Source organism: Zonotrichia albicollis, chromosome 7 (assembly GCF_047830755.1).
Source record: "Zonotrichia albicollis isolate bZonAlb1 chromosome 7, bZonAlb1.hap1, whole genome shotgun sequence".
NCBI lineage: Eukaryota > Metazoa > Chordata > Aves > Passeriformes > Passerellidae > Zonotrichia > Zonotrichia albicollis.
The window spans coordinates 35805692-35818484 of NC_133825.1; the positions used below are offsets into that span (position 1 = coordinate 35805692).

The 12793-nt window shown below is 36.1% G+C and overlaps 1 long non-coding RNA gene across 1 annotated transcript; it reads left to right on the forward strand.

Moving 5' to 3' along the window:
- Positions 1 to 4092: 4092 nt before the first annotated feature.
- LOC141729502 (uncharacterized) lies at positions 4093 to 11677 on the forward strand. Its single transcript, XR_012581007.1, has 3 exons — positions 4093 to 4217; positions 9515 to 9644; positions 10319 to 11677. It is a non-coding gene; the product is annotated as an uncharacterized LOC141729502 (long non-coding RNA).
- Positions 11678 to 12793: the final 1116 nt, after the last annotated feature.

The window sequence follows — 12793 nt, forward strand, 5'->3', positions numbered from 1 at the left end:
TTTGATCACATATCAGGACCCAGGATAGTAAAGTAATATTGTGGGGCTTCCCAGTATCTTTAAGGATACACTTCTGATATTTTTTTGTAAACAGAAGAGAAAAATGTCTCTCTTTTTGGTGATTATTTTAATAGTTAATCTTAGCCCCTTTGACCTCTCAGCTTCATATAAATACAAGGGCAAGACCTATGTTTATTTTCATGGCAGGGAGTACAGAATTCTCTTCACTCAAGAATGATGATTTTTACCTCTATGCCTCTACATACATTAGTAAAAAAAACCCCTAATGTTTAGAAGGAGAAAAAAGCATGAGGAAGACCAGTATTACACTACTGATTCTTCATCTCCAGGAGGTAGAATACTGCAAATCATATGAACTCAGATGACGAATCTCAAAGTAAGGAAACATTTCCTTACCATTTATGCCTTTTTATAATGCCACAGAGACAGATGTGTTGCGTACCAAGAATAAGGGTACAGAAGCTGGAGTGCAAGTAGAGAGTCTGTAGTTTCCTCAGGAAAGTCTTAGGCAGCTGGAAGCAGAAAGGCACTTGCCTCTCCCCTGTGCCTTTTCTATTTGGTTTTCTATTTGGCAGTTCCTAGAAGACGAAATCTGGAACCTCTGGATACCACATCTGGGATAAGGTTTATTAAAGTTATCCATGAGCACTATCAGAATAAGAAATGTCTGTAGGTTTTGAAAGATGTATTGCATGCAGTAGCTGATTTGTATGTTATGCACATGAATTTAAAGATAAATGATGCTTCTCCCCCAAGTGGAAAAGACTCTGGAAACTTTGGAGCAGCAGTTACTTGAGCTTCCATCCTTCACTCTGAAGGAAACCAAATGAAGTCACATGTCTAACAATACAGATACACTGCTGAGCAGCAGCCAGTGGGAGAACAGAGTTTGCTGTCAAGAAATGAATAACAGCAGAAGATAAAAATCCCAGGCAGCACTAATGGTCCTCAAATAGTCTTGTGTGAAATAGAAATACTCTAAGTTAGAATCTTGAACTTCGAGGTTTGCAGTTTTTTAGCTGTACAATATTAGAAAACTTTGAGCATTTTTGTGGAAAGTAAAATTGATGTTCCATAAGTGATCTTTTAAAAAATTCTTCCCATGCAAAATGCTTCAGATTTTATATCCACACTTTTGCATCTTACACTTCGATTTTCAATTCAACAAAACCAAGTAATATCAAAACAGCTGAGTATTTTAAACATTATGTATATCAAAATCAAATGGCATTTTTGTCTCTGAAAAGAACACAGAAGGATAAAAATGCAAATATTTTCATCCATTTTTCCCAGAACTGATAGAAAATGGATCTTTATGGATCATAGCCCCAGTCTTATTCCAGTCTTATGTGTTTATGTGACTGGATCAGCTTTGGAATATATATATGCAGCTACATATATATATACACACACACACACACAGAGAATACTTGAGCACTGATATATATAACTTCCATGCCTTTATCAGTCAATATCTGTCCTGCAGTGTTTGTTTGGGGTGTTTGTTGTTGTTTATTTTTTGTTCTATTCAGTAAACATTTCTTTATCACCACATGCACAAAACAACAAATGCATATCTCCTATTTTATGCAAAAATGCTTTTTCTTCTTTATTTGAACACATTATTGACGTGCATTTTAAAAGAAACTCATCTGATCTGATAGTCCGTAACAGCTTTCTACTTTGTCGCTGTTAACATTTTTCTCTAGATGCATTTAAAGCCTATGCTCCTAATTTGCCAGGAGCTCTAAGAGAGAGAGATGTAGAATGCTGAATATGTACCACATCTTTCACGTGGTCCATCTTTTTTCAGTATGCAACAACCAGCTATATTAGCATCCAAGTGATGAATCATCACATCAAGTCTCAGGAATGCCAGTTATGTTCAATTTCTTTTCCACAATAAGAATTTATTATTCCTTTTATTGTGGAGTCATTAGGGAGTCTCACAGGATTTGTACATTAGCAACTGAAAAATGTCATCTTTTGACTTTGTGGGTTTTGGGGTTCTTTGGTATCAGTTTAGTTTATTCATGAGGGTGCAGATCTAAATCTAGTACATTGATAACCAAGCTAGCTGCAAATGAGCTATCTTGGGTGTCAACATCTGTCAAGTTGCTACAGCATAAAATTCAGAATTCAGCTTAGGCTATTATACTCAGATATTATCTGAGATCACCTGAAACTGGGATTGTATTCTGTTTGCTTCCTTACTTCAGGACACTGCTCATTTTGTTCCCTCTCAGCTGATTGAATCATCTCACAAGAACGTGGCTCACAAACTTAAGCTTTCTACTTCACACCAGTTTCCCAATTAACAGTAAAATTTCAATACTTTCACTGCTAGAAAATCTTTGCTGATATTGAACACATATCCTTTCCCCTTCATGATGTAATTTTCAAAGACATATCAATTACTTATTCAGATCTGTTCAGAAAGCTCTGAAGATGGAGATTCCCAGCACTGATAGGTCACTAAAACAGTGAAAGAGACCAGGGCTTATGAAACAATGCACCCATGCATGGATGTGCAGTGATATTTGGAAATCATGCACTAACCTTTTAAAAAATGTACACAGGATTTAAAACAAAACAGGAAAAAAAAATCTAAAGTCTCTCACTCTTAGACCTTCTCTTGAAATGTATCACATTTTTTCCTGTTACAACATTCACTTCCAAAGCTCTCTAACTGCTTCACTCTCATTTTAAACAAGTGCCAGATGGTACTTGCCCTGAGGCCAAACATACCTTCTAAGTCTTGTCACTTCCTTACTTTTAATGTGCCTTTTAAGAGAGTGATATCTTTTCCAAAGCAGCAGCAAAGATGTTAAAGCATTTTTTGAAGCTCCTCAACTCCTCTAATTTACCCTTTGCTTTTCACTATCTTTACTGTGTAGAGTGATGATCAATGTGTCCATCTCATGGCAATCCTTTTCACTGTTCATTCACATCTCATTAGCAGGGTAGGAAGGGCAGTGAATTTGTTTTCTCCATGTAGTTGAAATCATTATCAGCCTAGTCTTATGCCAAAATACAATTCAGAAGCAATTCAGAATCAATTATGTTGCAGAAGACCTCTGAGATCACCCAGTCACACCTATGACTGAATGCCACCTTGTCAATTAGACCATGGCACTGTGCGACATGTCCAGCCTTAAACACCTCCAGGGGTGGTGACTTTGCACCTCCCAGGCTGTCCATTCCAATGTTTCATCACCCTTTCTTCAAGGAAATTCCTCCTAGGGTCCAACCTAAACCTCCCCTGGCATGGCTTGAGGCCATTTTCTCCTCCTGTCATCAGCTGCTTAGGAAAAGAAGCCAACCCTCCAAAAGGAACTCTCATTCTGACAGTAACCGTAAAAAATAATATTTGATATGTTCTGTTTACTTTGTTGTGCAATTAAGACCATACAGGATAGCAGATGGAAACTGATTTCCTCACTTGATATTCCTCACTTGTGACTATTTCATTGGTACTTCATTGTTGTGAAAATTTCAGTATCTGCCTCAGTCCTGCAGCCCTGCACAGCAAGTCCTGCAGCAAATCCCTGGGTACAGCTGAGTCTCTGCAGCAGCTGCTCTGCAATGTCCAGTTTTAAGGTAGTTCACCTCTGCTATCACATTTTTAACCAGTTCTATCATGTTTTTCTGTTCCTAGGTGTCTGATCCATTTAAGGCAGTGGAAGGGTTGTAATAATCTTCAGTGGACTTTCACTGTCCACAGTCAGTCTCTCCTGTCACAATATGCTTTTCACCAAGTTCTTCTGATACAAAGAAAATACCTTGGGAATAAAGCAGAGAAATGTTTGTGACCGAATCCTACAAAAGCTTATTTGACCAGAATTCTGGATTCTCAGTCATAAAGCTATTTTTCCTCTGAAAATCTACCAGTTTACCAGACAAGCAAAGGAAGGCAGTGAATTAACTTAATATCTCTACAACATTTTATGCTAATTTAAATTCACTTTTTTTATGCCCTTTGCTCAAGCTCAGAGCAAAAATAAAGAATTTTGCAGGATAATGATTAGTTTCTTGTGTTCTCTTTCTTTTTAGAGAAAAGAAAGAGTTCTAGTAAGCTATAGTGGAAAAGCATTATTGAAATCTCAATCAGAAGAAAGTATGGAATTGCCTTGTCCTGTCCAATTTAAAGGGTAGATAAAGGGCCCTGGAGACCTTGCAAGACCAAGTTCACCACGGTGAGTTTAATTCTGTGGGGTTTTTCTCTGGACTAAACTTGATTGGCTATTGGGACAAGGAATGTACGGATTTTAAAGCATTTAGAACTCTTTTTAAATACTTGGGAATGCATGATTTTTAACTCTACTATTGTTTTTTATGACCCTAAAAGGTCACATCTATTCTGCAGTCAGAGCAGCTCTGCAGGGAATCTTGTCTCTGACATGTGCCAAATTTTGCAGAATCTCAGCCACCTAATTGCACATCATGTACAGTGACTTTTAAGGAGTGTTTTTAGAGCCTTGAGACTGCTACTAACCTTTAAAAAGTCCTCAATCAATTTGTTGTGTCACTGCCTATCACCTGTTTAATTTTGGTATGGTATGGTTGTTAAGATAGAAAATATATATATATATATATATATAAAGAAACAGCCAGCCAACAAACAACAAAACCCAAAACCAACAAAAAATCCACCTCCTCCCCCTGCAGCTTGACTAATTCCTTTGTGTGCACAGAAAAATTTGCACCACCCATATTCAGGTGAAAGGATCTCTCTAAACAATCATGTTTTTATGGCTCATAAAAGGCACATCTCTGCCTTAATTGCAATGGCATCTTTTACATAAATTTAAAATATATTAGCCCCTTCACGTCCCTTAGAAAACTCTTGCATGGCCTCTTCTAGTGCTGAATATTAGCTTGTAGGACCAAATGTTGTATAAAGATTCAAACTATCATATGGAATTTGTCTCTCTGTATAAAATGCTGAAATATACATTTAGTTCTGAAAGAATCTTCACTGGAATTAAAAGGAGAACATAGTAGATGTTGAAATTCAGTGTCAGCTGAATTCTTCATTCACAGAATTATCTGTAAATGTCTCTGCCAGTATTCTCCTGTGCTTTTGATAAATTTAGTAATTAAATATTAACAGGTGACAAGGTCTTTATTACTAAAACTTATACTTTAGGAAAATTAAATGTGCATGTATATTTTATTTGCATGAAATACTAACAAGGAGTTTATAAACTATTATATTTTCCATTTAATTTAAACTGGCTTTCTATTTGCCCAGTTACTACAAAACTGAAATTACTGTAAATTTCAAACATTGAATCATTGCACTTTATACTAGAGATTACTCTAGTAATCTACTCTTAGATTGAGGCAGATTCCTTAACCTAAAACTGGCTTATCAAAATTTACAGACTCCTCCACATTCATCAAATCAAGCAAAGTTTACATGGAGTATGATGGCCAAAACTTTGATCTCAGACAGAATATGGAGACTTTGAATTTAAAACAAAGGAAAAATGGATGTAACATTTGGGTTACTTGCACCCTAAACAGTCCAACATAAATATCTGTGGGAATTAGTGCGTAAGAAACTCACATGGCTCCAGTAAGAATGTTTTATCTACATTAATGCTTCCTTAGCTTTGTGCATGACAATCAATCAAACCAGATTTGTGGGTTGATTGTCTATTCCATCATGGATAGACAGATTTCTGGTTTTTTTATTGCAAGTTTAATAGGAATAGAAATATTTCAAGTTTTTACACTTTGCTTTTGTTATTATTAATCCCGAAATACTTGAATAGTTGCCCTCCATAAAATGAAGCAAAATAACTTTAAGGTTTCCTGTGCAAAATTATTTTTTATAAAGGTTCAATTTGGAGAAAAAAATTGCATGGAATTCATTGTGGGACTCAATGCATTTCTGTAAATACATAGACTATAAATTAACAGACTACAATGCTCTTCCTGACAGTTTCAATGATTAAGACACTGTGGAGAAAAACTTACTCCTTCTTTTTCCTAAAAAATATTATGTAATTTACTAGGATCAATCAGCAAAAACTTCAATTTGAAATGTATGAAAACTCTCTAGTACATTCACCAGTTCATATAGTCAGCTTTTCCCAGTGGTATCTGATGTGTAAAATGTCCATCTATGTACGGCATTTTTAGTTTTGCAGAAGCAGAACATTTTCCATGCTGCTTCCTGCAGACATGAGTTATACAGAGTTCGTAGGCAGGAGAGTTTACTGTGCAGAAATGTGAAGATGATGAATGTTTTTTATGTGCTTTTCATGCTTGGTTTCAGATTAATTTATTCAGACTGAAATGCATTTCAGTTCATTATTTCATTTTAGAGTGATCAAAAAGAATGATCTTTCCTTTTTAGAGGCCCCCTAAAGGAATAATTGCAAGGGCAAAGGGTGACATGATATGGTTAATAAATATCCCTGTATGTGTGACTGCTGGGCATCTTCAAATGAATACTGAAAAATCCTCATGAAAGATGAAGACTGCCTAGATTCTCCCAGCTGCTGTATTTGGTAGTGAGAACTCTGAAGTTCTAATCCATCCTGAGAACAATTGAAGTATTTTCCCTCCATTTCCAATGAAACAGTAATGGAAAATTCTCTCTTTAAGCTCACCCTGCTGCCTAGCAGCTGGCCATTTCTCACCATCTGTCGGTAGCTCTGCTGTGCTGTGCCTGAATCTCACACAGCTTTCTCTGAGAGGGGCAAGGAGCACCTTTGCCTTTGGCAGGTCCCTGGATTTCAGCGATCACTGCCTTGCAGCAAGGGAGGATGTGCAGGAGCACTGCCCGACCCACAGTTACAGAAACTGAACAAAGATTCTGTCACTACAGGAATCTCTTTGCACTGTAGAAGAACTGAAAATCATATTTTGTGCTGCGCAGTCCAATCTTGTGATGTTACTCTTTCAGCTGCTCCTGAGTTAAATGTAAAACCTACTCCAAATGTGTTTTGTTGAAGTAACATTTGGCATTTCAATAGCCAAGATAAGTGTCAAGAGATGTTTCTGTTCCAACTACTTTTTACTTTAGGACTGATTTTTTTTTTCTAAGGTAATTTAATTGTTAAAAACACCTTCAGTTCCTATATTAAAATTGTATAATTCTTCAGAAAAGTGGGAATGACTCTATAGCTTCTATGCTTCTGGGGCACCTTTCTTTATGTTTTATGGTTTTCATTTTTTATTCACACATTATTTTATTCACATGACTTTATATAAGCCCATAATATTTTAGATATATGTACTTCTGGAAAAAAATTGCCTGAAAAAATTAATAGCTCTTTATTGGCCTGCTGTTTCTTAAGGAACATAATACCACATGTTTACATTGCAGGAGTTAATAATTTATGGCAAATTCCTCAAGGCATTATCAAACTGTGTGAATTTGTGTATCTGATCAAATATTTATTAGTTGCAGTCTCTTCCTACACTGATTTTTCTTTTCATTTATTGCTCTAGGCCTTACTGCAGAACTCTTAGGTGATACTCATGGGCATATGCCCCCAAAAGTAAGGCAATCACTGAAATACCCAACTTCAAAACAACACACTGTGTGAATTTTAATTTTTGTGGGGGATTTTTTTAAGTAAACAGAAACACTATTTAATTATCTTCTATATCTCATTTACTTGATCTATATTAAAATTAAACAGAAAAAAACTTTCATCATCTAAGCTGCTAATAGATTTAAATTTTGATGGAGTGATGTCCTAAGCTTTTATACTTACTATTTTTTTTATACTTCTGTTTAAGCTCTTCTTATTGTGCTATAATCCTACAGAGAGTGATTTGATTCTTCATTCATTGTTTATATTCTCTGTAAAGGTCTGCCCTCTATTCTCCTTTTCCTTAAACCTGGTAGGTGTGTAATGAGTCCATTGCACTCAACTAGTCTGAAACTTTGGAAGCAGTAAATGTAATAACTCATAGAAAAATATAAATGAAATGTTGATGAAAAAAAGAAATGCAAAGTGTTCAAACATCTCCACCACTCTGTTTGAACTCTGAAATGCTCCTTCCAAAATGCTCATTACAAGAAGGTTTTTCACTTTGTCATATTGGATAGCTTCAAAGGATAGAGAACTCTCTTCTGGACTGTGATCAGTTATGCTTTGCAATAGGACTTTGCTTCTCTGGGCACCATGCAGCAAGTTTTCAGGATCTCTTTTATAATTTGAAAATCTGTATGATTATTTTTAAATTGATTGAAAGAAAAAAAAATCCTGGTTTTGTTCAGAAAAATAACAGGTCCTGCACTCCTTTAGAGGCATAAGAATCTCTGGAGTAACCTGTTTTCAGTAATTTTACCATAGAAAATTACCTGTATATAGGGAAAATCAGAGGCACTATCTTTATATCTCATTCTCTTTAATGTTCCTTATAGATTCTCATCTTACCTCGGAGCATATAGGCCAAAATAAGCCATGGAGACATTGTGTGAATAATACTTCTTATAATATCCCATATTCTCTTAAATAGAGACATCTTCAGAATTAAGTTAAATTGACAGACTGCTGCAGAATGCAAACTAATGCACACAGGCAAAATAATCCTGAGTTATGCTTACAAGAATTCACATTTCATAAAGGACAACAGGGAGAAATTCTTGGGGTAGTGCAAAGACAGACTTGTGAGAGCTATGCATTATTTAGATTCATACAAATAGATGAAGAGGTGCTAAGCCTATGATGAGCCCTAGGCAGCCCTGGCAATTATGAATAAGCACAAGCATCACAAGGAATGAAGCACCCTGCAGCACTCACTGCCATCCACAGCTCTGAGTGTTAGACCTAACAGCAGCAGGAAACAGAGAAACCAAGCCCCCTTTGTCCCCTTCTAAAGAAGAATTTTGGTGCTGGAAAAATGATGCACACAATATTGGTTATTTCATTACCAATGAAATTTTCTTTATGACAGATGGATGGATGGATGGATGGATGGATGGATGGATGGATGGATGGATGGATGGATGGACGGATGGATCTCCTGTGTGTGAATATACAGTCTTGTACGAAATGTGAGAAGTAATGGTCTGCATTTCCATTGATCACTAGTAATAAAAAAGAAATGTCTACTAAATAATCACTGACTGATACTTTTTATAGCTACATAAACAACATCTGGCCAGATATGCCAACTTTTAATGGTTTTTTTTCTTTTGTATTATCAATCAAGCATACCTATAGACAATTGATATAGCTAGAAGAAATTTAACATTACTCTCAAGATTCCTTAATGACACAGCAAGGTAAAAGAGCTCTACTCTACAATAATAAGTCAGCTTGGAGAAATAAAAATTTTAAAATTTAAATTGTTAAGAAAACAACAGTCATGCTTATGTTATTCCACTAGTTTGACCCTGGACACTGATATAAAGGGGGCAGGAAACATTTGGTAGATCTGTTTGTATTTCATGGAGTGTGCTAAAATTTTGTAAACTAAGCCGAATTTAATTCCAACATGCTTAATTTCTTTCTTTCTCCAGAGATGTCAACGTGCTTTGTTTTTCATACAGAGATGGAGAGATGATTACTAAATTACTTTCTCCACCTGTTTACATGTGATACCTGGTCTCTAGGAAGACTACTTAAGGATTTACAGGAAGAGTTTCTAAGGTAGGAATTGCAATTAGGTATCTAACACAGCTGAGAAATCCCCAAGAACTCTGTTATAGAAACTGATAAAACACTTGCTTTTCCATAAGGGAAATGCAAATAAATTTATTTATTTGAATTTTCTAATATGAGCCCATGTTTCTAATAAATTCCATCCTATAACTGCTGTAAAAATGGTTTCACATTGAAAGGTTTCCTTTATCTATACAGCTATAATTACAGAAGAAGCCTAAACAAGATGAGGGGAAAAGCAGAATTTGTGATTGTAAATGCTTTGGTCAAAGTGAAGAAATGCAGACATGAGCACTCTCATCTCAACATTGGCTATTGTATTCATTTACAATCCTGATGATTCATCATTTGATAATTATATCTCATCTTGCAAATGCTGTTAAATTTTTTGAATGTAAACAATTGTTATATGAGAGGAAAAAGGAATGTGACACTATTTCATAGAGGACTGGGTTTAGATTTTTTTATGAATGTTGTTTTTAATCTTTACTACTTTTTAAAAATCACACTTGTACTTTCATCCGGAAGCATTTTTGAGAGCAAAACAATAATAAATTCCACTTCCTTTGCTGGAACTGTGTGTTTATCCTGTGAAAGGAGAGAAATGGTGTTGGAATGAGACAGTAGAGTTCACTGAGGCTTTCTTCCTTCACCACTTTCAGCTGAATCAAAGAAGATGAAATAGGAAGCTGAGATGATGAAGACACTCACTGTTCCAGAGGAGAGGGCTACAGGCAGTATGGAAGTTACAGGACTAACCTTGTTCCTCTCTACATCCCATTGGGGGAATCTCCTGGATTATCTGTTTTCTGATCATTCCTGGAAGCATTCCTAGAAGAAATACAAAGAGAACAGGATTGATTCTGTACCTTTTTCACCGTTCTGGCAGTGAAATGAACAGAAAAGAAATGGAGAGCTGAACTAACTGGGCAGATCCTTAGCTGACTAAAGTTGTGCCAAGAGGTGTCATAGATAAAACTCTTCTGGCATTCCCTAGTTTGTGGTGAGATTAGGAATAAATTATGAAGCAGCTTTGTGCTAGAGGCTGATATAGTAGAAGGTCTGAAGAACAACTAATGTCTTTTCCTTTTGGTGTCTAGGGCAGACCTAGGGCCTGAATTCTTCCCGAGTTTCTGCAGCAGGTTATTTGGGTAATAAGGCTGGGCTGACAAATTACAGTCAAAGTAGCTGGGGTAAATCAGTAACTTTTGTTTCCTCTAAGGGAACTGAACCTTATACAAAAAATTTGCTACAGATCTTAGCACAAGAGGCATAGAGACTTTTAAATAAAAATTGAGTTGTCAGGATATTACGGATCCGATAATACATGTAACAATATAGCAGAAGACACGGTTAGGAGGATGTCTGAAAGTCCAGGTGTAAGTTAGCATACTAACCAGCTTTTGTTTTCCCATTTTTCCTCTGAAATATTATGCCCTGACATGTTTTGGGTTTTGTTGTGGTGGTGATGGTTTCTCTGTGAGTTCTTTCCATTTGCATTCAATTGTATTTTCATTCTGGAAAGAAGCACCTCACATTGGTATTTCTACTGGTCAGTCAAAAGCTTCCTTCTTGGCAATGTATGGGTGAGTACCTGAGCAATTTTGGATGGGTCACACAGCACAATGCAAGGCTCTTTATATATCTGTGCTTGTTCTGAACTAGTAGTCATGAGTGACAGAAGTCCCTTAAATATCATTTCTATTCCAGGAGGAAAGCAGCAGTGTAATATACTGTCCTCAGTCTCAGCACACAATTGTGATTATGCTGTTCTTAAAACAAAAGCTACTGTCTGTATATTTGAGTATATTCTAAATGCAGTAACACAGTTCACTGGGCCTAAATCTCTACTGTCAGGCATTCAGAGATGCCCTGTGAAATATTTAAACTTGTCTTTTGATGATGTATTACAGTGCACGCAGAGGTAAATTATTCTTAAATCTTGCAGGAGAATATAGATTTGGTCCCAGTTTAGTCTTTCATGGTGAATTTTGTTTTGATAAAATTACTCTGGTATGTGTTTATTTATTTGTAATACCAGGGATCCTGTGGCTTCAGCTAGCGTCAGAGTTCAAGAAATATAACCAAGTTTGTGTCTTTGCTTGAAATGATACCTAGAAAGCTAAAAGCTCAGTGTGAATGGAAATGTGAATTTCTGTAATTAGGAACATGAGCATAGTAACCATAAATGAAGGTCATATCCTTCCAAGGAAGTTTATAATGAGGGTGATGAGTACACATGCTGCTGAAACATTACCCTCTGAACTGTACTGCATAGAAGTTGTTGTAATGATTCCTTGGGTTTGTGGGGTTTTTTAATTAATTCAGCAATGGGTGAAATCTCTCGTGTCTTACTTTTATTGTCTCTTTGCGACCTTTGCCATATAATTATCATCTTTTAATGTTTCACAGGATCTCCCAGTTATTTTCAGTTCTTGGTAAAATCATTTTCACTGTTGGTCCACAGCATTATGATCGACTCTTTAAAGAAATTAGATCACATTAGTACTGTAGCACAGGTCTTCTTTTTTTTAAACATGAGTTTAGGGTATTGCTTGATGAATGGGAATGGTAAAAGTCTGGCAATTTTACTACTTCTCACTCCCTTTGCAGGGAATTATTGGTGGCTCAGCTGAGATTCACCAATGAATCTGTGTTTTCCATGTTCTTTCTTTGCTTAAGTTCCATGAGCCTAAGTCACTTTGCATTGAAACTGATGAGGACCAGTCACACTCTTCCTCTCACGAGTCCTGCATTACCTGTGAAAAGGTAACAACTTTCTCCATTTCTTTCACCAAATAACTTGTGATTTTCTTATCAAACCTTTCATTGGCAATGTCACATACATTTTTGAAAGTGTGGATGTGGGCCAATCACAGATATCCCTTTACTAATCACATTTTTGTCCTCTCCCAACAAGGTCGAGCTCCCTTTGTGGATTTGACTTGACTCTCATTTAAATCACCATTTTATAACAATTGAATCTTGTTTGTCAGCACTTTCTTTCACAATTTACTGTAATGATCTAATTGCTGTGGTAGTATCCTAAATTTGCATGAGGTGAGTCCTTTCAGATCCTTCCCTGTGTTTACAGATTCACTGATACTAAATATTTGGGGAAGAATATTCCAATTTAG